A 21,210-nucleotide genomic window follows, 5' to 3' on the forward strand; every position below is an offset into this window, starting at 1 on the left:
TACTCAGTGATCTCTCCCATTGATCCTTTTATGACTGAGTCAAATAGATGATGATTATCACTACTTTTTCTACATGCCCAGAAAAGCCATTGGGGAGCAGCATATAATTTTGATGGCACTTTCATGGCTCAAGTCTGTGTAAGTGCTCTACCATCTGCTTAAGAAGTGAGCAATGCATAGTCTTCCTAATTTTTCTTCTGTTGCTCACTCATAAGAGAAGTGCATTCTGCAGATGTATCCTCCTAATCAAATCTGATTAATTCATAGAGTTGGAAAAGACCTCCAGGGCCATCTAGTCTAACCTCCTGCAGAATGGAGCAATTCGGACCTTTTTTAAAAAAGGGGGATGATGGGGGTGGTGGTCAAAGATGGAGAGGATATTCATAAATGGACATGGTTACAAGAACAGGAATATGACAAGCCTACAAGAGAGGGCAATATAATGCTGTCATTTCCCAGCTCTAGTTCGGAACCAGGGTATTCACCATTCAGTATCCCAAACCAATTAGCTCCCAGATCAAAGCGTACCACACAGACAACACAATTATTTTATTTGAGATTAGAAGCACAGTGATCAGCCTGCCACAGTGCTGCCTGGAATGGCAATGTGGTGAATGAGCAGAAATAGAAGCAAAGTATTTAATTCACTCATTAGATGGGGAAAGCACATGAATGCCAATTGCTGCCTAATTGCCAGACATCTGAATCTAGGAGACGTCACTGAAAATGAACGTGAGCAGCCCTGTCTGAGACAAATGAATAATCCTCCAGTCTCTGTCACTGACAGATTACTACTGTGAGAGATGTTAAGGGAACAATCTGTCAGGAACTCCTCCCACTCAAGGCCCACTGGAATGAACACCACTTGCAAAGACATACATTCCAGTGATCCCTCTTTACCAGGGATAGTTCTGCTTTCCAGTACCTGTCCCCAGTGAGCCACACACATGTACATACCTATGAAGTTGCCTTATACTAAATCAGATCCTTGGTCCATCATAGGACACTCACAACAACCCTATTGCTCATCCACTGTAACCTGCCACCCCCTGGAGCCTCCACAGAATCAGCCTCTCCATCAGATGGCTATCCAGCCTCTGTTTAAGGATGCTGATAGTTACCGAGGGACTAATGCAGCTGCTTATTGGTGCATCAACAGGTGGTGGCTGGGCAACTTCAAGCAATCCTGGATTACGGAGATTATTTGGATGTTTGGATGCATTTTGCTGACTGTCAGGAGAAGACTGAGAACCTCCCTGACCTCATCATAGAATCATAGAGTTGGAAGGGATCTCCTGGGTCATCTAGTCCAACCCCCTGCACTATGCAGGACACCCATAACCCTATTGCTCATCCACTGTAACCTGCCACCTCCTTGAAGTCAGTCTTGTCTACTCAGACTGGCAGCAGCTCTCCAGGATCTCAAATAGAGGTCCTTTCAACTGGAGATGCTGAGGACTGAACGTAAGCCACAGTATTTCCCTATCACTGTCCCTGTTTTAACAAAGACAACTGTGATGCTTTTAAGAGTAATAAATTGGCATAAGTTTCCATGTCAGGTTCACAGCAGGGATATATTCTGCAAAGCTACAAACATGAGAAAGTAGAGGAGTGATTACACAAAGAGGCTAGAATCCTGAATTTCCCAGAATAAGGTTCATTTAAGTATATAGCAAAGCAAAAACCAAATTAAGAGGGTAAACAAATCCACACAAAATGGAGCAGTCCCAACTGCATAGCTGAGATAGTATAGCCCAGTGTTAGTACTGGACAAGGACTGGGGAAAACCAAGTTCAGCTCTCCATGTTACTATGAAACTAGCTGTTGGACCTTAGACTGGCCCATCTCTTCTGGCCAAATCGACTTTTCAGGGTTGTTAACAAGGAGAAATATAAATAAATTGATGTAACCCACCTTGGGTGGCCATTGGGATTACCTCTTCCATTATGTCCCCCAATGTGCATTATGTTGTAGCAAACAAAATCTGTTTCAGATCCTCGGCCCCAAGGGAGTCAAATTGGCCTCCAAGAGGCCCAGGGCCTTTTCAGCCCTGGCCCCAGCCTCTTGGAATGCTCTGCCAAACGAGATCAGGGTCCTTTCAAGTATTAAACAGTTCTCTAGGGCCTGCAAGACAGGAGGTGCTCTGCCAAGCCTGTTGTTGATGCCATGAAATTATATCAGAATTCTGACCTCCCTACTTAAAACATCCAACCTACATCTACCACCAATGATATGACCACACTTTATGTGTTCCTCTATCAAAGTTAGGCTAAGAAAAAGAAGAAAAAACTATAGTTTGCTGGCCACCCTGTCTACAGCCCATCCAGCTGAAGTCCACCTGAGTGAACATCTTATTCCGCCTCTGCTTTTTTGACTTGGAGAAGGAGGCAACTGGAACCAGCTGGTCTAGTTAGTTGATATTTGATTGTTTTCAATTTTTAAAAACTTAATATTTATTTTCACATTTATATGCCACCCTTCCCTGTAGACTTAGAGTAGCTTACAACATATCATGAGAGAAAACAATGGTTAAAATATTTTAATCATTTTAAAACAATCAGATTTATTTTAAAACAATCAGATTTATTTTAAAACAATCAGGGAACTCACTACCTTCTCTCCAGTAAATGTGAGGTCAAGTTATAGTGCTTTGCTGTTGAATATTAACATTTCTGTGCGTGTTGATTTCAAACAATTTAATTTTTTTTCTTCTTGACAAAAATAACTTGATTCCAATCAGTACCTAGTGTGGTGAAATTATTTTGTAGGGTCCCCAGTCCTGCCAAAATTTGATGTCAATCAGTCTCAGGATAAGCAGAACCATCATTTATCTGTGCCATTTCCCAAATACAGAAGTACCAAAAAGTGTACACAGTCTACCATAACTGCAAGAGAAAAAGGAAATGATAATTATTTATTTTGTATGATAATTATTTGTTTTGTGAGTGTCTTTAAATACATTTTGCATTTTGTTGCATGGTCTCTATACATGTAATGGTCTGGCCAGGTGTGGGTATCAAATTAAATCAACCCATACATCAAATACAACCTTGCATCAAATAGCCAAATTCAAGGGAGGAGACAAGATACAAAGTTGTTTCAGACTAGGGTTCAGGATTCCAAAAGTCAGGCAAGCATGATAGTCTGGTCCAGGGATTCAAGGCTTTGAGGATTCAAGCAAGGTGGCATCTTACCAATGTACAGCTTACATTACATCCGCACCCCACAACTTCCCTCAAGAGGCTTTAACGTTAAATGCCAGATGCTCAGACTTAATCCTGCAATAATTCTTCATCACTTTCAGCAGGTAGCTGATGTCTAGCCATGAGGATGAGAGCTGGCTATCCATGACAGCCCTATCCAAGGCAGATAAGTACAAAATGAGCAGGAGTTTGACTCACGATGATCTGGTGGCCCCCACTAAATGCTGAGAGTTTCTATCACCGGCATCCAGCAGCCCCAACTCACTGGACCCACCCACTCTCACCCCTCTTAAAGTGGATGGGGAAAAGTGGGCAACACAAGTCAGGTGGGGGGCCTGCTCTTTCACTCTCCCCCTTCCATTTCTGGGGGGCCGGGCAAGGGACAGGCCTTCTGCCTCATTTCCCCTTCCTCTAATGGTGCTAGGAGTCCCTTCCAGGGCCACAGTTGCTTCCAAATCTGGCCCTGGATGTTACTGTGCAGCCAAGAGATATGTGGTGACTTTGGCCATGCACAACCTTCCAGCGTCTCATACTGGGGAGATCTGAAGTCAGGTTCCTCCTCAGCTGTGAAGCTCATTGGGCAACCTTGGGGCAGTTGCTTTATTTCTTGGCAAAACCTACTTTACAAGGCTGTCCTGGGAATGAAATGGGACCACATATGTTCTTTGGAAGAAAGGCAGGATAAAATTGTGCAAAGCAGTTATTTAGAACGAGGCCAGTAGGGAAACGGTTGTCTATTTTCTTCCTGACATGTGTATTAACAACATCAGCTTCTACAAACAGTGGTTCATCACTAAGCCAGATCTTTATTTAAAGTGACTGTGCTGCTCGGGGAAGGATGAATTATTCATTTCATGAGCTCTCTTGATAACAAACTCCTCTCAAGAAGAAATTGGTGCAATTTTTGTTCGTAAGAGGAACTACATTTCAGTAAAAGAAAGACTCCCTCCCCACCCCCGCTCCATCCTCAAATCTTCAGGAATTTCCCAAGCTGGCTTTGGCAGCTCCACTCCCCATTCCCTGCCCATAGCCAGGAGGCGTGGGAGGAGAACCTGGCAACCCTACCCTCGTGTCTGGACTGAGCCGTAATACTTACATAGTGTATTAGAAGTGACAACTCAGCCCATCAGAGTCTCATTCTTATGCAGAGGAAAAAAAACATATCTATTTTTCCTCGCCAGCAGAAGTTCCACTCCCAAAATTGTGGATCGACAACTTCCGCCATAGCTGAACAGCCAACAAGAGTGGAAGGCAAACGGCATCATGCTGTACTCAGAACCTCATAAGAGAAACAGCCATGAAGGATGACAGCAGAGTCAGAAGGCAAGCCAGAGGTCATTGCCCAGTAGTCAAACTGCAATAAAACATATGATATGTTTAGAGCAGCTCTCAGCAAATCATTTACTGCTAGTGCTGTAGGTGTTTTCTGTTGCTGCTGTTGTTTAGTCAAAATGCCCATTTGGATGTGGAGCAGTTCTTAAGGCCTTACGCAAATACCACAGCCTTCTCCTCCTGAATCCTTCTGTTTCACACAAAGGCTGCACAGACAATCTTCTCAGCCCCTGGGTCTGATCACCCATGAGTGGCTGCTTTGGGTGCTTCTCCCCCTTCTTAGATGCCTCATGAAATTCAACAGTTGGGGGGGGGGATATTACGACCTTTGGACAGGAGTCCTTGCCATTGCTTCAGATTATATGCTTATGTTTCCTGCATCAGTACAAGAAGAGAAGGTAGCCTATTTGAGATATAAACACAAAGGCTACTTCTCCCCAAAACCAGGTTCCCTCTATAAGCCTTTTAAGAAGGAGGCTGAAAAACATAATTAATAAATAGATTTTAATTTAAATATTCCAAATCTGTTTCTTAATGGCAGTTACCTTGCAGGCTGGAATTGCCAGGTTGTACAGAGGACTTGGACAACAATGCTTTGGGGCATGTTCTGGCCACAGCTTTATTGTGATGTACATGAGTGTCAGCAAATACCAAAAGCTATATAGCTCCCTCCCTCGTAGCACTGTGGAACTTTTTTGCATTGGCAGTTTCCCTTGCTTTTGCAGTGCATTTCCATAGGGTGTTTTTACCCATTCTGCCTTTGCTTTCACTTTCAATACATATCTCAGTTGGGGTTAAATTTGCCTTCTACCTTGATTTCCCTCATTTCAGCTTCTCAGCTTACTTTCTGGTTGCTTTCTCTCCAGCTTATATGAGAGAGCTTTTGAGGCACTCCCCCACCCCGCCAGAATCAATCAGAAGCCAATCGATTGTAATCGAACACTGTTTTTCTTTTCTGCATATCTTAAAAATAAAAATAATTTTTAAAGAAGCCAAAGTTAAAACAGAAGCATAAAAATTCCATTGGATTTGTTCTCTCCATCCCTTTTACACCCTTCAGAGGATATTTCTCCACTTATCTACTGTCTTCATTGGACTCTTGCCTCCCACTCCACACCATTGCCCTGCTCCCCCTTATTTGGTTTACAGTCTTCATCTGTTCCCATTTCCCAGTTTCAAAATATTTGCTTAAAAAACAAAACTCCATAGACTCTCCCAGCCTGGCTGCACAGCTGAGATGCTCAATGGTCCACCTTCTCCTGTGACGAGAAGCGGCTCCCTTCCCAGTTTGCCTCCTCCTTTTATAGTGCTTTTGCGATACTACCTTGTAAGAGTGTTGGCAAACACATCTACTTGCCTTCACAGTCAGTGACATCTTTCTGTTCACTGACTGGGCAGGATTATGAGTTGCCAACCTGCAGGTGGGCAATCAGGCAAACAAGACAATACACAGGAAACAACAGGCAGAAAATGGAAGTCGTATACACATAAGCAACTGTTGACCTTAAGAGCCAGATAACCAAAACTGTGCGTATTATTTGTTATTGCAGAATGAATTTAGTTATGTTATGATCCACGTAAGTTATTTTTTTATAAAGATTAATTCTCAACAAAAGCATATGTTTTTCTTTCTTCTATTTCAGCGTCATGCTTTGGAGTTGAAGGCTGGGCCCAGGTTGCATCAAAAGCAGAATGAAATACAAGACAGAAACATATGCATGTTTTTGTGGAGAACTGTAACATAACTAAATTCATTTTGAGATAACAAAAAACGTGCATATAATTCATCATCTTTCTTTTTAGGACAACAGTTGCTGTGTAGATAGTACCAATAGGCAGGTGGGGCCTGGAGATCTCCCACTTTTACAATTCTTCTCTAGATGAAAGATATCAGTTCATCAGAAAAAAATATTGCTTTGGAGGATGAACACCGTGGTACTATATCTCACTGAGGTCCTTCCCTTCCCTAAACCCTGCCCTCCAGGCTCAATTCCCCAAAATCTCCAGGAATTTCTCAACCTGGAATTGGCAACCCCAATTCAGCCATGTGATTTGTCCAGAAAACAGTAGCAGCTCAGAAGGGAAATGGACCACATTGGGCTACCAAAAAAAAAAAAAAAAAAGTGTTCCCACAATTGGAGTGTTCCTTGGGGGAAATCTGACTCCTCCCAAAAGTACAAGCTGTGCTTGGCAGCTGTCAATGAACATATTTTCAATACCAGCAGTCAGGAGCAAGGTGCATAAGAGAAAGTGGCATAGCTCTCCAGCCAAAGACTCCTCATCCTTTTCCAGTCACAGGACTCTTATAGAATCTTCTTGGCAGGGTCACATTTTGGGGGGGGGGGGAGGAGGAAGGCATGCTTCAATGATCATCCTAGTTTGTGATCAGCAGCTACATGGGCTATGTGCCAAGTAGAGCAGGTGGGGGGATGCATGAGGAGGGAAATCCCTGCTTGCATGATGAAATAAGATCCCTCCCTCCCCCCCTTTGGGAGGCTGGCAATGAGAAGGGAGATGAGAGGGGCTCCCCCCCCCACTTGGATGGGCTGTGGCTTGGAGGAACTACCAGGCAGTGGGGTAGGTGGAGGATTCCCCCCCCCCTTTCAAGGCTGGCAACATTTCAAGTCAGTCCAAAGGATGGTGGAAGATGCAAAGAAAACTGAAAGTGTGTGGGCATTCATGGCAGGAGGAAGGCACTCAAGAAATGGCGGAAATTAACTAAAATACTGATTGAGTAGCATCTTCTAGCTCTCATAATACAATTTCATTCCTCCACTACCTGTCAAATCAAGTATAACCAGAGATGGGAAATTGCCAGAAAAGATTTCCACCAACAAAGGTGTAAAGCAGGGTTTCCCTATTGTGCCCATCCATTTCAATCTTTTATTGTACAATCTAGCCTCCACTTTGCTTTCAGGAGATGATCATGCCCCATCAATTGCCTTCAAGAGAGTACCTATACTCCTCTACGCTGATGACACAATTATTCCCGCGCATGCCCGTATAAGACCAAAAAGGCTACTAAAAATGGTGTGTATGAATATTGCTCAACAAGTGAGTTTCTTGTATTGTTTTCTATGTTTTATGTAAACTGCCCTGAGCCTCTGGGGAGGGTGGTATATAAATATAATAAATAAATAAACAAACATGTTAGAACTCAGTTCCAACAAATCTAAGATCATAGTCTTTAAATAAGTGCAGAAAATGCACAAGTGGTCAGGAGAATGACAAGATGTAGAACAGGTTAAGTCCCTTAAATATCTTGGACTTCACCTCCATCGAAATAGTTCATTGTCAACTCATAAAAACATGGCAATCAATAATTCCAGGTAACGAAGGGGAAAAAGGGTTGATCAGTGCTTGAACCCAAAGCCCCACCCTGCACAAGTCACACATGACATTGCAATTCAATTTAAGAAAGCTGCATTGTTGGGGGATGGAGCATAAAGGCAGAATTCGAATCTGCAGACAGCCATTCCTGTTGAAAAGCCCCTGAATGGGTATCAGACGACAAGCAGAAGGCTCATTGCTCAAGAAGCATATCAGAACAGAAGCACAGTGTGCAGGGAATGAAAAATCATGATTCTGCTAAACGGCTGGCTTTTCTATTGCTGCTGGCTAAACATGCTTCTGCCTGCAGCTTCTTTTGTGATGCCAGCTCCAGTACACAGCTGCATCAAACCGAGTGCCTGGAACTTGGCAAGAACGCGACATATCTCTCTCGCACACTGGCCCACTATCACGCAAAAAGCATTCTAAAATGGCAATGGACCATTCACTTTCTGAAATAATGAAATGGGAATCATTTTCTCACTGTTCTTTGGCTAAATGAAATGGGCAGCTCTGAGGGGCCACCGACTGATTCTACTGCCCACCTACTTTCGGTGTTGCTAATGCACTTTTTAATGTGGCTGATTTTAGAAACAATGCAGGGAAATGACCTGTTCTATAACTGGAGTGCTTCATCCTGCAAAATGGTTAGCAAAGCAATGCATGCTGAGGTTTAGCCGACTCTGCAAAATAAATAGTCTCTTGGTAAGTTCACAAAAGATCTCATCATGGCCCCGCTATTGTGTGGTTACAGCCTTGTGAGTGCCATATGCAGTCATCGACAAAGCTACACCAAAGTGGGGATGCCTAGGACTTTGCTGAGAACATCACTCCCCCTTGTCAGACAATGGATGGATTGGTATTTTAGTCCGCCGTCAGATACTTGGGTTATATTCTAATTATATATTGTTTTATCGGGGGGTTATTGTTGTAACCCACCACGAGCCTTTATAGGGAGTAGCGGGCTAAAAGTCTAAATAATAATAATAACATGGTCACCAAGCAAATGTACCTTGCTCAAACTGTCTCCACCAACTCCTTGATTGTACTCAAGTGGATCCCCTGATCAGATGGCTTTGATTTTGTTGTTCATGTCTACTCAAACACCATGCTGATAGATTCAAGTGGGTAGCAGTGTTGCTTGCAAGTGTTTTGCTTGCTAGTGAGTGACAGAATAAGCAAAAGACACATTTGTTTCAGTGGTTTTACAATGCTTTTATGGCCGGGGAGTAAGAGATCATAACTCTTATGGGGTTATGGATTAGGAGACATGCATAAGCATGTGTGGATCTGGATATGAACAGGTCAGCAGTCATGGTGAAGAACACTAAAGGAATTAATTCTGGCACTAAATCTCCCCCCCCCCCTCCTCCTCACTAGCATTATATGTTTTTGTGTTGGGGGTCATGTTGTTGGATAGATATGAACGGCACATTGATAATTTGTGTCTCTCAACACTACCCCTGAAGAGGACATCCATCAAACTAACAAGAAACTGACCGCCTCTTCACCAAAGCAGAAGATGAAAAAAGCCCTTCTCTGATCATCCACAGACAACTGCATATTCTTATTTAAGGAAATGTGGCAGGGACATCACTGTCTCCACTCCATCACTTTCTGCCACAGGCTATGAAGTGTCCTCTAATATACTGGAGGATAAAAGAAAAACACAAATCGAAGGAGAAGAGGAATTCACCAACAGGTTCTTCAACGACCACATGAGCCAGGCTTCTTTCTGGTGCTTCATTTCCATGAGAGATGGACATTCTAATAAACTGAACAAAGGAGAGACTGTGCATTTCAATGTTAATTCCCCTATGCTTCATCTGGACTGCTTGATTTGTCTGTCTGACTGTCATATAATAATATCTATCAATCATCTATCAATTTATCCTATCTATCATCTATCTACCTACCTACTTATCTACCTACCAATCTATCTTATTTTCTTGAATTTCTATACCACCCTCCCATAAGGCTCAGGGCAGTTAACATAAAACGTCCTGAACCTACATCATAATCTAGCGGCAACAATCATAACAATGGTCCCAAAATTGATCTCAACAGATTATAACAAAATACTACAACAGATTCACAGTGTGACAACAACTCTCCACTTTTAACATGAACCCATGGGAGGTCAGCATGGCTCAGGTCATGGAGGGGGGTGTTTGGGGGACCAATAGATGATGTTGAGTCAGCTGGCTTCAACCCAAGGCCTGGTGGAGGAGCTCCCTTTTATATGCCTTTTGGAATTGTGGTCATTTAGGAAGGGACCTGATCTCTTCAGGTAGCTCGTTCCACCAGGTAGGGGCCAGGACCAAGCAGGCCCTGGCCCTGGTTGAGGTCCATCATGTTTCTTAGGGGCCAGGGATCACCAGCGAGTTGGTGGTGGCAGAGCACAGGGCTCTTTAGAGGGTATAGGCAGAGAGAAAGTCTCTCAGGTACACTGATCCCAGACCGCATATGGTTGCAGGCTACTGTTGTTGGTTGTTGATATTCTTAATTTTAAGGTGTTTCAGGAAGGTCAGAATGATGGTGGAGACACTTGCTACTTTAAATAAGCATCTGACAAAGATCCCATCTCACAGAGCTGAAGAACATCATGGAATCATGGAGTTGGAAGGGGCCATACAGGCCATTTAGTCCAACCTCCTGTTCAGTGCAGGATCATCAATGTCAGGATAGTGCTCGAGTGGGAACAAAAGGGAGATCAAATGGCAGGAGGATGGAAAAGCCAACGAAAGGACTAGTGGAGGACAGGAAATGTGAGAGAAAACAGCTGAGGAAGGGAACAAAAAAAGGGAGAGAATCCCTCTCCCAATGATGCTTGTGTATTTGAGTTTACAAAGTAGCAACATAACCTCTGCCTATCATAGTCACATGTTAAGCATGCTTCAAAGGATTTATACTTGCATATTGATTTACTCTTTTTATGACCTTCTGTCATTTCAGATAATTTTGTGCAGAGCGGAAGCCTATTCATGAAGACAGCCTCAAGGAACAGTGTAACTAAAGGGTCACATACATAACCTGGGTCTTCCTAGATCAGTGGTTCTCAACCTGGGGGTCAGGACCCCTTTGTGGGTCGAATGACCCTTTCACAGTGGTGAAGCAAGGCGAGCAGCTTGGCCGGGGGGGGGGGGTGCCGCCACTGTTGCCGCTCCTCCTGCAGGGGTCTTTCAGGAGCAACGGAGTACCTAGCCTGGAATGCCATTTCCTCTCCTGCTAATGCTGAAGAAAATTCAATCTACATGAGAATACACAATCAAAACAGCATTTACATAATGCATACCATTTTAATCCTTGATTGTGCTGCTGGTAAAGCACAATCAAGCTTTCCTTGTTAACGAATTTTTGAGTTGAGATACACACTAAATCCATATCATAATTATTGGGAGAAAGTTAAGGTGATGATTAATTTTACCAGCATCCCTCTACATGTCCCTGACTGAACAGGAAAGGGCTTGATCCCTCTCATAACCCTCTAAATAGTTGCAGCCAGAAATTTGCTGGGCAGGATTTGAACCAAACCCTGCTCATTTGTAAATATCAGAAAAGATGAGTCAGGAAGGTTGGAGACCTCTCAGTGAAGCAATTATTCTGCCATCTCACTACCTGGTTTAATTTTCCAGGGCAGCAGTAAGGGGATAATGACTCAACATGGAAGTGTCTGAGAAAGATCTCATCAAACCAGGACATCATCCTAGCAAACAAAATGTTCCTATTTGGTATCTTCGTTAATCCTTTTTCTATCAAAGGACTTCTAGCATGCTTAATAGGAATTCCATTCATTCCTATTTACCCACACTCTCCCTGAAGTGCAACAATCTCTTTGAATTAATTCCATTTGGATCCAAAGAGAACTTCAAAGAGAGGATGGGTTTGCAAAATTTCAGAATTTCCCTGCTTTGAGACCGGCAATGTTTTCCCAAGCTTTCCTATGCTCATTCTAGGACATTTATCCTGGTTGGGCAGGAGGGAAACAGGTTACATCCACATGTGATTTTTCCATTAAAACCAGTAGGAATCTACCTTCTAGTATGATTTATCTTTAAATGAGATTTCTAAGACTTTGACTCACATTGAAATGGGATGTGGCCAATATATGTATGCACCAAACCAGGTGTTCATAGAAACTGTATAATTTCAAGATTTTTGATTGGATCAGCCAGTAGTCTCAAATTGTTTCAAACTTTTCAGCCCAAGGATTGGTTTGCAAATTAAATTCTGCAGGTGTAAAATGTTAATTGTTATCTCATTCATCTGATTTTCCAAATTTTTCACCCATGAGCCATCTGAAACTTCACCTGTTTTGGTTTAGGAATAATAAATCTAATGTCTACAAAATGTAAAATATGAAGAAGTTTTAAAAGCTCTTAATCTGGTAGGTCAGTGTTCCCCAACCCCCGGTCTGGGGACCGGTACCGGGCCGTGGATCAGTCGATACCGGCCCGTGCTCCTCCTCGTCCTCCTCCCCAACTGCTGCCTCGGGGGCTGCCCTGCCACTTTTGTGCTCTCCAGCGGCTGCCACGGCTGGGGCTCCATCTCGGCGTGGCACTGTGCAGCTGCTGCTGGCAGCGCTCCCCAGTGGGTGGCGGGATGTCAGGGGCGCCGGCGGGAAAACAAGTGGAGCCGGGGCTCAGGTGGCGATGGCGACATCCCTCGGCAAAACACTACTGCCCCGGGCCTCAGTAAAATTGTCAAGCGTTGACCGGTCCCCGGTGATAAAAAGGTTGGGGACCACTGTGGTAGGTAACCATGCTGGTCCAAAGTCAAATACAAATATAGAAGTATATCACTCCTTTGATCATGAATCAACCAAAATCAGACAAAACAGCACGCAAACTTGAGTTTTCTGAAAGACTTCATCAGGTTGGTAGTTCAAAGGGGGAAGGGGGAGAAAGGTGACTTAGGAATGCACCTTTATGCTCCACCTATTGAGAATTACCTTACATTATGCATCAAATGTACATTAGAGGACTTAAGATCACCTTGTCCCATTTTTTAATCTCCAGCCTGCTAAATGGTTCTAGAGTGGCCAAAAGCTTGCACACTGTTTTGTTTTATTTTGGTTGTTCTTAATGAATGGCATGGCACAATCTATGTTTTTCATACATAAGCATGTGATAAAAAAAGATTAAAAATAAAGTTAGATGAAATTAGTCTTAGAATCAGGTAAAGAGGTCATTAAGTGATAACACCCCCGATAATAATTCTGCTTGCTCATTTTTGCAACGCTGCCTTAAAAATACAAAGTTTGGAAGAAAAATAACTTCTGGTTTCAAGTTTTATTTTAGGATTTGTTTTACTTGCATTATATATGGTAATATGTATGTATAAGACTGTATTGTTTCCAGCCATAGGCCATTACAATGCAATCAATATCATATCAGTTGATATAAAAACAGTAAAAGAATTGGAACAATACATGCGGTAGTCCAGAGATAATAAAAGACAGTAAGAATTCAGGTTTCTAGCTCTCTGGTGGGGTAATTTTGGCTTGAATTTTCCTTGCTGCTAATACAAATAGTGAAACATAACTAATTATGGGGTTGGTATCCGATAATAAAAAGACTATTTTGTCCAAATTCGCTAAGAAGTTCTTGCCACTCAAAATCTCTCAATATATTTGGTTCTTGGCTCCACGTATACTGGACAATCCAAAACATAATGATAAAGGTCTTCAACAGCAGGTTCTCTACAAATACATAGGTGAAGGGCAAAAGGTACACCGGAAAAACAGCCTGAGAGTAGGGCTGATGGCATAACCTGAAAGCGTAAATGAGCAAACGCCATTCAAAGTTTTTGTACAGAAATGGCTACTAAAGTCTGATATGAGATGGGCTGTTTTGAATAGTTTAAACAAAGGAGAAAAGTTAGATTTTATTATTGTTTGCCTGTCCAATATGGCATCAGTATTAAAGACCCAATCTCTCAGATTAGATGCATAGGATTTCTCCGACAATCTAATTCACGTCTTTTAGTAATTCCACTTCCTATGGATCACTGGATTCCTAAAGAAGGAGAGTCCTGTAGCATCTTAAAGACTGACAACATTTGCGGCAGGGTATGAGCCTTCATGAGTCACTGCTCACTTCTTCAGAGCAGTGACTTATGAGAAGCCCATGCTCTGCCACAAATGGTGGTTGTCTTTATGGACTTCTCTCCTCTCTCTCTCTCTTTTTTAACTAACATAGCTAGACTGACAGGACTACCCATCTTGATCTGGTTTCCAACAGAGTGCTTATCAGGTGGTTCTAACATGGTGCACAGTGTGAAAAATAGTTCCCAGAACATGTGGCATTTGCCTGACTCCCTCTTTGCTTTCTGTTTCTCCTCCAAATTTGAACCAAATTTGAGCCCTGTAGCACCTGTAAAACCAACACAGTTTTATTCAAGATAGGCACTTTAATTGATTCAACGGGGCTTGCTCTCAGGGACACGAAAGCTAATACCTTGTTGGTCTTAAAGGTCACAGGACTGAAAACATTCTTCTCCTGCTTTGGACCAACACGGCTACACACCAGAATCCATCTACTTGAAATGTTAAGGGAGAAGATGCCTCCTTCCAGAAACTACGTCTAACTTTAAGCTTTGGAGGGGATACTATATTTCCCAGAGTGCACTGGGCTCCACGGATATGCAACAGCCCCAAGGGGAAAGACAGTCTTCAAGCAAAGGTTGGATATACACTTTTCTTGGATGCCTTAGGATGTTTTGGGCTGATCCTGCGTTGAGCAGGGGGTTGGACTAGATGGCCTGTATGGCCCCTTCCAACTCTATGATTCTATGATTCTACAGAGAAGTGAAGGAGGTCTGGAATCTCTTATCTCTGATCTGCCTCCATCTTCCTGCCCACCAGAGCAGCCACAACAAATACATTGGAGACTGAAAGAGATGGAATGTCCTGATGTTCACCTCTCTTTGAAGGGGAAAACTCATAAGTGGCTTAAGATCATACTTTAATCCGAAGGAGGACAAGCTTCAGCAACATCAGTATGTCACCACAGACATTGTACCACTGCGAAGCAGCCCAGAGTCGAACGTGCTGTCAAGTACTACACATTCTCTCAAGTCATTAGGGGGGGAAATGCTCATTTCATCCCTGCCTTCAATTATGTGAGGTGCGTCTGATCCCAGTTTAATCTACAAACCCGACTTTGTAGTCTAATACCGCCTTGTCCCTGCTGCTAAATCCACCTGCCATAAAGCTCAGCGAGAAAAGTTGTGTAAGAAAGAGTTTGACTGACTCCCTGCCTTGATCCCCTTTCTACACACCTCCTTTTTCTAAGATGATTTGAAAGTCCAGACTCAGTGCATTTCTTTTACTTGCTCCTTTTCAAGCGTTGCTTTTTGATGCTCACCTCAGTTACTTTTCTTAGGGAAAAAAGAAATGCCCAAAGGTTTTTCTTCAGGGACCACCTTAATGATCTTCCTAACAAGGTCCCTCGTTAAGCTTAACAAAGGGGAGCTCAAGTTTAGGAGCCAATTTGGTGTCTGAGTTGAACTCCCTGCCCTCTTTTTCTCTGCTGCTTTCTGGAAGAAGCTGAATGAGACTCACCACCTTAATGCTCCTGAAAATGCCATGCCTCTCTCCTGCAGTCAGTGAGAAAACCAATTGCTTGTACTGGGGAAGGGGGAATGAAATGAGAACCTATAGCAGAGATCTTCCCAGTCTCTGTTCAAGTAAAACAGCAGTCTCCAAAGAATGTACTGCCTCCGAGCAATAAAAGACACTTTTCTAAATGACCTAAGGCAGCAATCCTTAGGTAGAGTGGACTACAATGGGACTTCTGAGTTGCCCTAATTAGCATTATCCCCTTTGTGCTCAGATTTCGGGCCCAATTGGGGTCACTGTGGGCGGGCAGGTAGTTGTGAATTTCCTGCATTCTGCAGGGGGTTGGACTAGATGACTGTGGAGATCCTTTCCAACTAAATGATCCTGTGACTCTAAGTATGGTTCTACCGGAATTTTAATTGAACGCCAGGTTACATAGATTGATTCCCTTAGAGGAAATGGCAGCTTTGGAGTATGGATTCTATGGCATCCCATCCCTGCTGTGATCTCTTCCCAAACTCCACCCTGCCAAAGCTCAGCCTCCAAATCTCCAGGAATTTTCCAATCTGGAGTGGCTAGCCCAATGCTGAAGCCAGTTTTAACAGTCTACATGTGGTAGGATCCAGATGGAGCAAGTTGGAGGAAGCAGGTTTTAGCACTTCACTTTTCCACTGGCCATCTCTTGCATACTCCCAAAAGCTATTGCTGTAGATGGAGGAGAAGGACTCTAGAGCAGGGGTAGTCAACCTGTGTTCCTCCAGACATCCATGGACTACAATTCCTATGAGCCCATGACAGCATTTGCAAATGCTGGCAGGGGCTCATAGGAATTGTAGTCCATGGACATCTGGAGGACCACAGGTTGACTACCCCTGCTCTAGAGCACCATTTTATGCAGCATGGGGAGTGTTGAAAGGAACCACTTTCCCCCATTCTTGATCAAGCAGGGTCATCACTTGCCATCACTTGGATCCAGCTGGGCCATTGTCTTCATCCCAAGCAAGGGATGTAACTCTGTTGCCTTCTCCTGTGCTGTTTCATTGTGGTTTGGCTTGGACACAGTGGACAGCAATACAGATCCAGGAGAAAATTCCCGTTAGGTGCCATAAATGGCCAGGAGTGAGCTGAGCCCCTTCAATGAAATGATGCCTTCTTCATCCCCACCAGTCATTTGGTCAAATAAGCAGCCCTGAGAGTGAACTCCAGATTGAACTCCAGACATCCAAATATTGCCTGCCTAAGAATGAACATACCAAATTCTGCAGATCCCCCTCCCCCAAAAACTCTGCATGGCCTATGTCGAGAACGACTAGTTTGGGCAGCGCGGGGGGTCCGGAGAAGGAGCGTGAGGACAGGAGCGGAAACCTAAGAAAGGAAGATACAGAGGAAGAGATCCCGACAGACCCTCTTTGGATACGAAACTTACATAAAGGGATGTGGGGAATCAGTTCGCCAGGGGTGGGGGAAACGGTAGCACAGGGGCAGTCAGTACAAGCGGGGAGAGCAAGGGAGAAACCCAGGGTGGGGTGGGGGCGGAGAGACGCGGAGTCCCGGAAGGGCGAGGTCCGCCTGAGAAGCCCGGAGGGTGGAGACAGGGGCTAGAGAGGCTACTTAAGGAAGCGTCAATGAGGAGACGGGGTTGGAGGTGGAGGTGTAGTGAAGGAACTACCCTGAACCCAGGAGCAGGAGAGAGAGTACCGACTCCGTTCTGAGACGCTGTTTCCTACAGATAAAGCCTTCTAGTCCCGGGTCTCCCTCACCGAACAACGTGGCGGACCCAAAGCGTGGCAAAGACCCTGCGGACCCTGACAGCCCACCACTCTGGAAGACAGCCAATACTACAACACTGATAATGGGAAGGGTAAGATGCCATTCATGCAAAAATACATGCCTATTTGGGTTTTTTTTTTGGGGGGGGGTATCTCATCTGCCCACCCACAGGGGATTTGTGGCAGCTATGATCCTATTACGACATTCTAATCTAGAACGAGAATAAAGATCCAACAAGCTCAACCGAGCAACTAAAAGGAAGCAGAAGTTATGGCTGCCAGTAGTGGCACACAACAGCAGGCGGCCCTAACTATGACCGAGAGTTATATAGCCTTTTGCTTCTGCTTGCATCTCCTATGAGGCACTGTTGCCAGTTCCCTTGCTCAGTAGACCAGGGGTAGTCAACCTGTGGTCCTCCAGATGTCCATGGACTACAATTCCCATGAGCCCCTGCCAGAGTTTGCTGGCAGGGGCTCATGGGAATTGTAGTCCATGGACATCTGGAGGACCACAGGTTGACTACCCCTGCAGTAGACAACAGTCATAAACACGCCCAAGGCAAGGCAGTATGGGTGCTCTATCATGTGTACCTTTATTCTCCCAGCTTTTCTGGAATCCTGGAAATATCTCATTGAACCCATCCTTGGATGCTTGTCACTCAAGCCACAAAACGCATCAAATGTTTTTAATCCACAAAAAGCTGGGTACGTGTGGGGAAACAAACGAGACTACCAAGGCAACAGGAGTGGAACTTCCCCGTGCCTTGTCACAAACATGAGGTAGTGTAAATACAGTATTTGCTGGTGTATAAGACTACTTTCCCCCCCCCTGAAAAACATGCCTCCAAATGGGGTGGAGGCATACTATACGCCGGGTGCACTTCAGTTGGGATAGACATAGCTGCCCATAGTGGCCCATATTACTATAATGTAATGTAACGAACTCTATATTTTGAGTGGAAATGTTGGGGGGTCGTCTTATACGCCGGCAAATACAGTAATCAGGAAGTGTGTGGCAGAAGCATTACATGTCGCTTTCAATCACATCAAACTACACTGTAGCGGCTCAGTTCATGGATAAAACCATTCACCACCTGTTTTCGCCTAAGCATTTGCATATAGTTATTTGGCTGTCTTGGGTTCCCTGCCCCCATACCCCAGGGTGAAAAAACGGGATGAGTGTTTCATGGTGCAGTCATTTGTACATGAAAATGAAATACCATCCCTTCAGAGGAGCACTGATCAAGGGCAGCTGCTAGATCCTGACCCGTAATTGGTGCAGCTTTATAAATCAGAAAGGAAGTTGGTTGGTACTGTACTTTAGATATAAGCACCATGGCCCACTCCAATTTCAATATTGATTTATTTAGAAATGGTATCTAGCGATTTTGGAGTGGGAGCGGAGCAAACAATCCAGAACGATGTCCCATGTGCCTCTGCTTTAATGTTGGGGGGGGGGGAGAGAAGATGGGGTGGGCAGGATTTGGGGTAGTGAGGAGCTCAGTGGAATATAAAACTATGGAGTTCACTTGCTGGGCGGTTATCACCACGTTACATAATTTTATGTGGGTTGTATTGTGGGGTTTAAAACTGCGTTTTAATATGGATTCTTGTAATTTTACAATGACTGTACCAGTACTCGACCTGGCCAGGATCATATTATAAATAAATAAAAACCAAGCAGCCATTTTCTTCATGGTAACAACTGAACTCTTTAGTATGGAGATGAACAATAATTCCAGGGGATCTTATTAATTCATTTTGACCCAGTTCTTCCTCAAAATAGTGGCTCTGATTGGGCAAGCGCTTCACTTCTTCCACAAAAAAATTGATTAAGTTCCTCTGACACCTCCCCATTTTCCTTTTGTTGTCCATGGCCAACTTGTCTCCCTGGTGGGTTTCCTGATGCATTTAAATAAATGTTTCCTGTTTGTCTTGATGTTTCTACCAGTCTCCTCCTCAAATATTCTTTTTGCTCACTTCATTATCAAATTTGCTTTGCAAAAACCCATGCAGCACCTCAGTCAGGCACACCTTCTACTTTTTAAAGAAAGCCCTTTTTTTCTTTCATGGCTTTCTATGAACCATGCAGGCATCCTTTTAGACACAATACTTTCTGTGACTTGAGGTATACATTCCAGCTGAGTCTCATTTAGTGTAATTCTGAAAAGCTTCCAAGGCTTGACTCTCTTCATCATTATCCTTTTTAACATCCTTCTGACTAGTCCTCTCATTTTTGTCCTCCTTTTGAAATTAAACCAAGCTTGATTGGTTTAGACTATGGGTGCATCTTTCCATTGCCATGAATGCTGAAGTTAATGGCACAGCAGACACCGTAGTGGTCAAGAGCTGCAGACCCTAATCTGGAGAAATGGGTCTGATTCCTCCCTCCTCCACATGAAACCTGCTGGGTGACCTTGGGCCAGTCACAGTTCTCTCAGAGCTCTCTCAGTTCCACTGAGTGACTACTGCAGTCTGAGGACACAAGGGTAGGTATAAGGGGAGGGAGGAAAAACTCCATAAAGACAGAACTGGGGGGAAATTGGCCACAGCTTATACTTGAATACAGCATAAGGAGACACTCTGGAAGGCTGGTGAGGCTGAGAGAGCTCTTGACAGGACTACTTGATCAGAGCACCACCAGGGCTGTGACAAGCCCAAGGTCACCCAGCTCAGGGGTAGTCAACCTGTGGTCCTCCAGATGTTCATGGACTTCAATTCCCATGAGCCCCTGCCAGCAAACACTGGCAGGGGCTCATGGGAATTGTAGTCCATGAATATTTGGAGGACCACAGGTTGACTACCCCTGACCCAGCTGACTGCATGTGAGGGAGCAGGAAATCAAATTCAACTCCTCAAATTAGAAGTTGCCACTCTTAACCACTACACAAAGCTGGCTTATTTTATAGATATAATTAAAATTCAATAAACTATTAAATACATTTCTACAATAGTGTTTACTGCAGGGGTAGTCAAACTGCGGCCCTCCAGATGTCCATGGACTACAATTCCCAGAAGCCCCTGCCAGCAAATGCTGGCAGGGGCTTCTGGGAATTGTAGTCCATTGACATCTGGAGGGCCGCAGTTTGACTACCCCTGGTTTACTGTATATTCCACAATTGATATGCATATAAAGAGAAAGGATTCATACTAGTGTCAAATGGAGCATTTTAAAAATGAACATGTCAGCTATAATATTATTCTGAACTTCAGCCGACCAAATTTATCCTTGTGTCATGAAAACATAACCAGTGGAAACGGTATCAGAGATTTTTGCTTACACAATTCAATTTTTGTCATTGTGACATACATAGTGGGGTTCCTGAGAGGCTTTTTTTGTTGGTATTTATCTTTTAAAAAAATCTGATAAATAATTAAGCAGTCAAAAAAGCTCTTGTAACAACAGAGGAAAGAAAATTAAGTTGGCAAGAGTGTGATTTCACATCTCAGTTTACAGGATAAGCTCATCTTTAACTTTCTCACCATTCATGGAGACAAAAGCAAGGCTGGGACATTTTATTAATAAATAAAATAAGACAATAAGGTGATGATGGAAAAGCTTAATCAGCATGTTCAACAATTATTCTGTTTTTCCTTTCATCAGATACAAGTATGCTAAGCAATAATATAAAAAGCTTCAACTAACAACAGGTAAACATTAGGGGAGAATTCAGGGGTCCACATGCTTATGCCCTCAGAAGCTCCATTTTTTCACACTTTTCCCCATTCTGCTTGGACTTGCAGAATTTCAGATTTGGAGAGAAGAGAGGCTCATAATACCTGGTTCTTCCTGATCCCCGGGTGTCTGTCCGTCCCACATGCAGCCTGAAAAGAGAACCCAACCATCTCTTCACTAGCCTGTTTCTAAGTTCCTGGAGCAGCTGCCACATACTCAGCCAATTCCCCTGAAGCCTCATGAGCACTAACAAAGGCCTCTGGGGCTGCACCTGCAGCCAATTTCTCCTTCTCATGCCCTTGCCTAAATTGCTAGCAGCTGCTGACAAGCATTGCTTCT

At 43.7% G+C, this 21,210-nt stretch overlaps 1 long non-coding RNA gene across 1 annotated transcript; it reads right to left on the reverse strand.

The window, feature by feature from the left end:
* Positions 1 to 2,559: 2,559 nt before the first annotated feature.
* LOC143841738 (uncharacterized) lies at positions 2,560 to 21,117 on the reverse strand. Its single transcript, XR_013232772.1, has 3 exons — positions 20,976 to 21,117; positions 4,300 to 4,557; positions 2,560 to 2,885 (listed from the first exon to the last, which is right to left on the reverse strand). It is a non-coding gene; the product is annotated as an uncharacterized LOC143841738 (long non-coding RNA).
* Between the last annotated feature and the right edge of the window lie 93 nt (positions 21,118 to 21,210).

This window comes from Paroedura picta, chromosome 7 (genome assembly GCF_049243985.1).
Source record: "Paroedura picta isolate Pp20150507F chromosome 7, Ppicta_v3.0, whole genome shotgun sequence".
In the NCBI taxonomy this organism is placed as follows: domain Eukaryota; kingdom Metazoa; phylum Chordata; class Lepidosauria; order Squamata; family Gekkonidae; genus Paroedura; species Paroedura picta.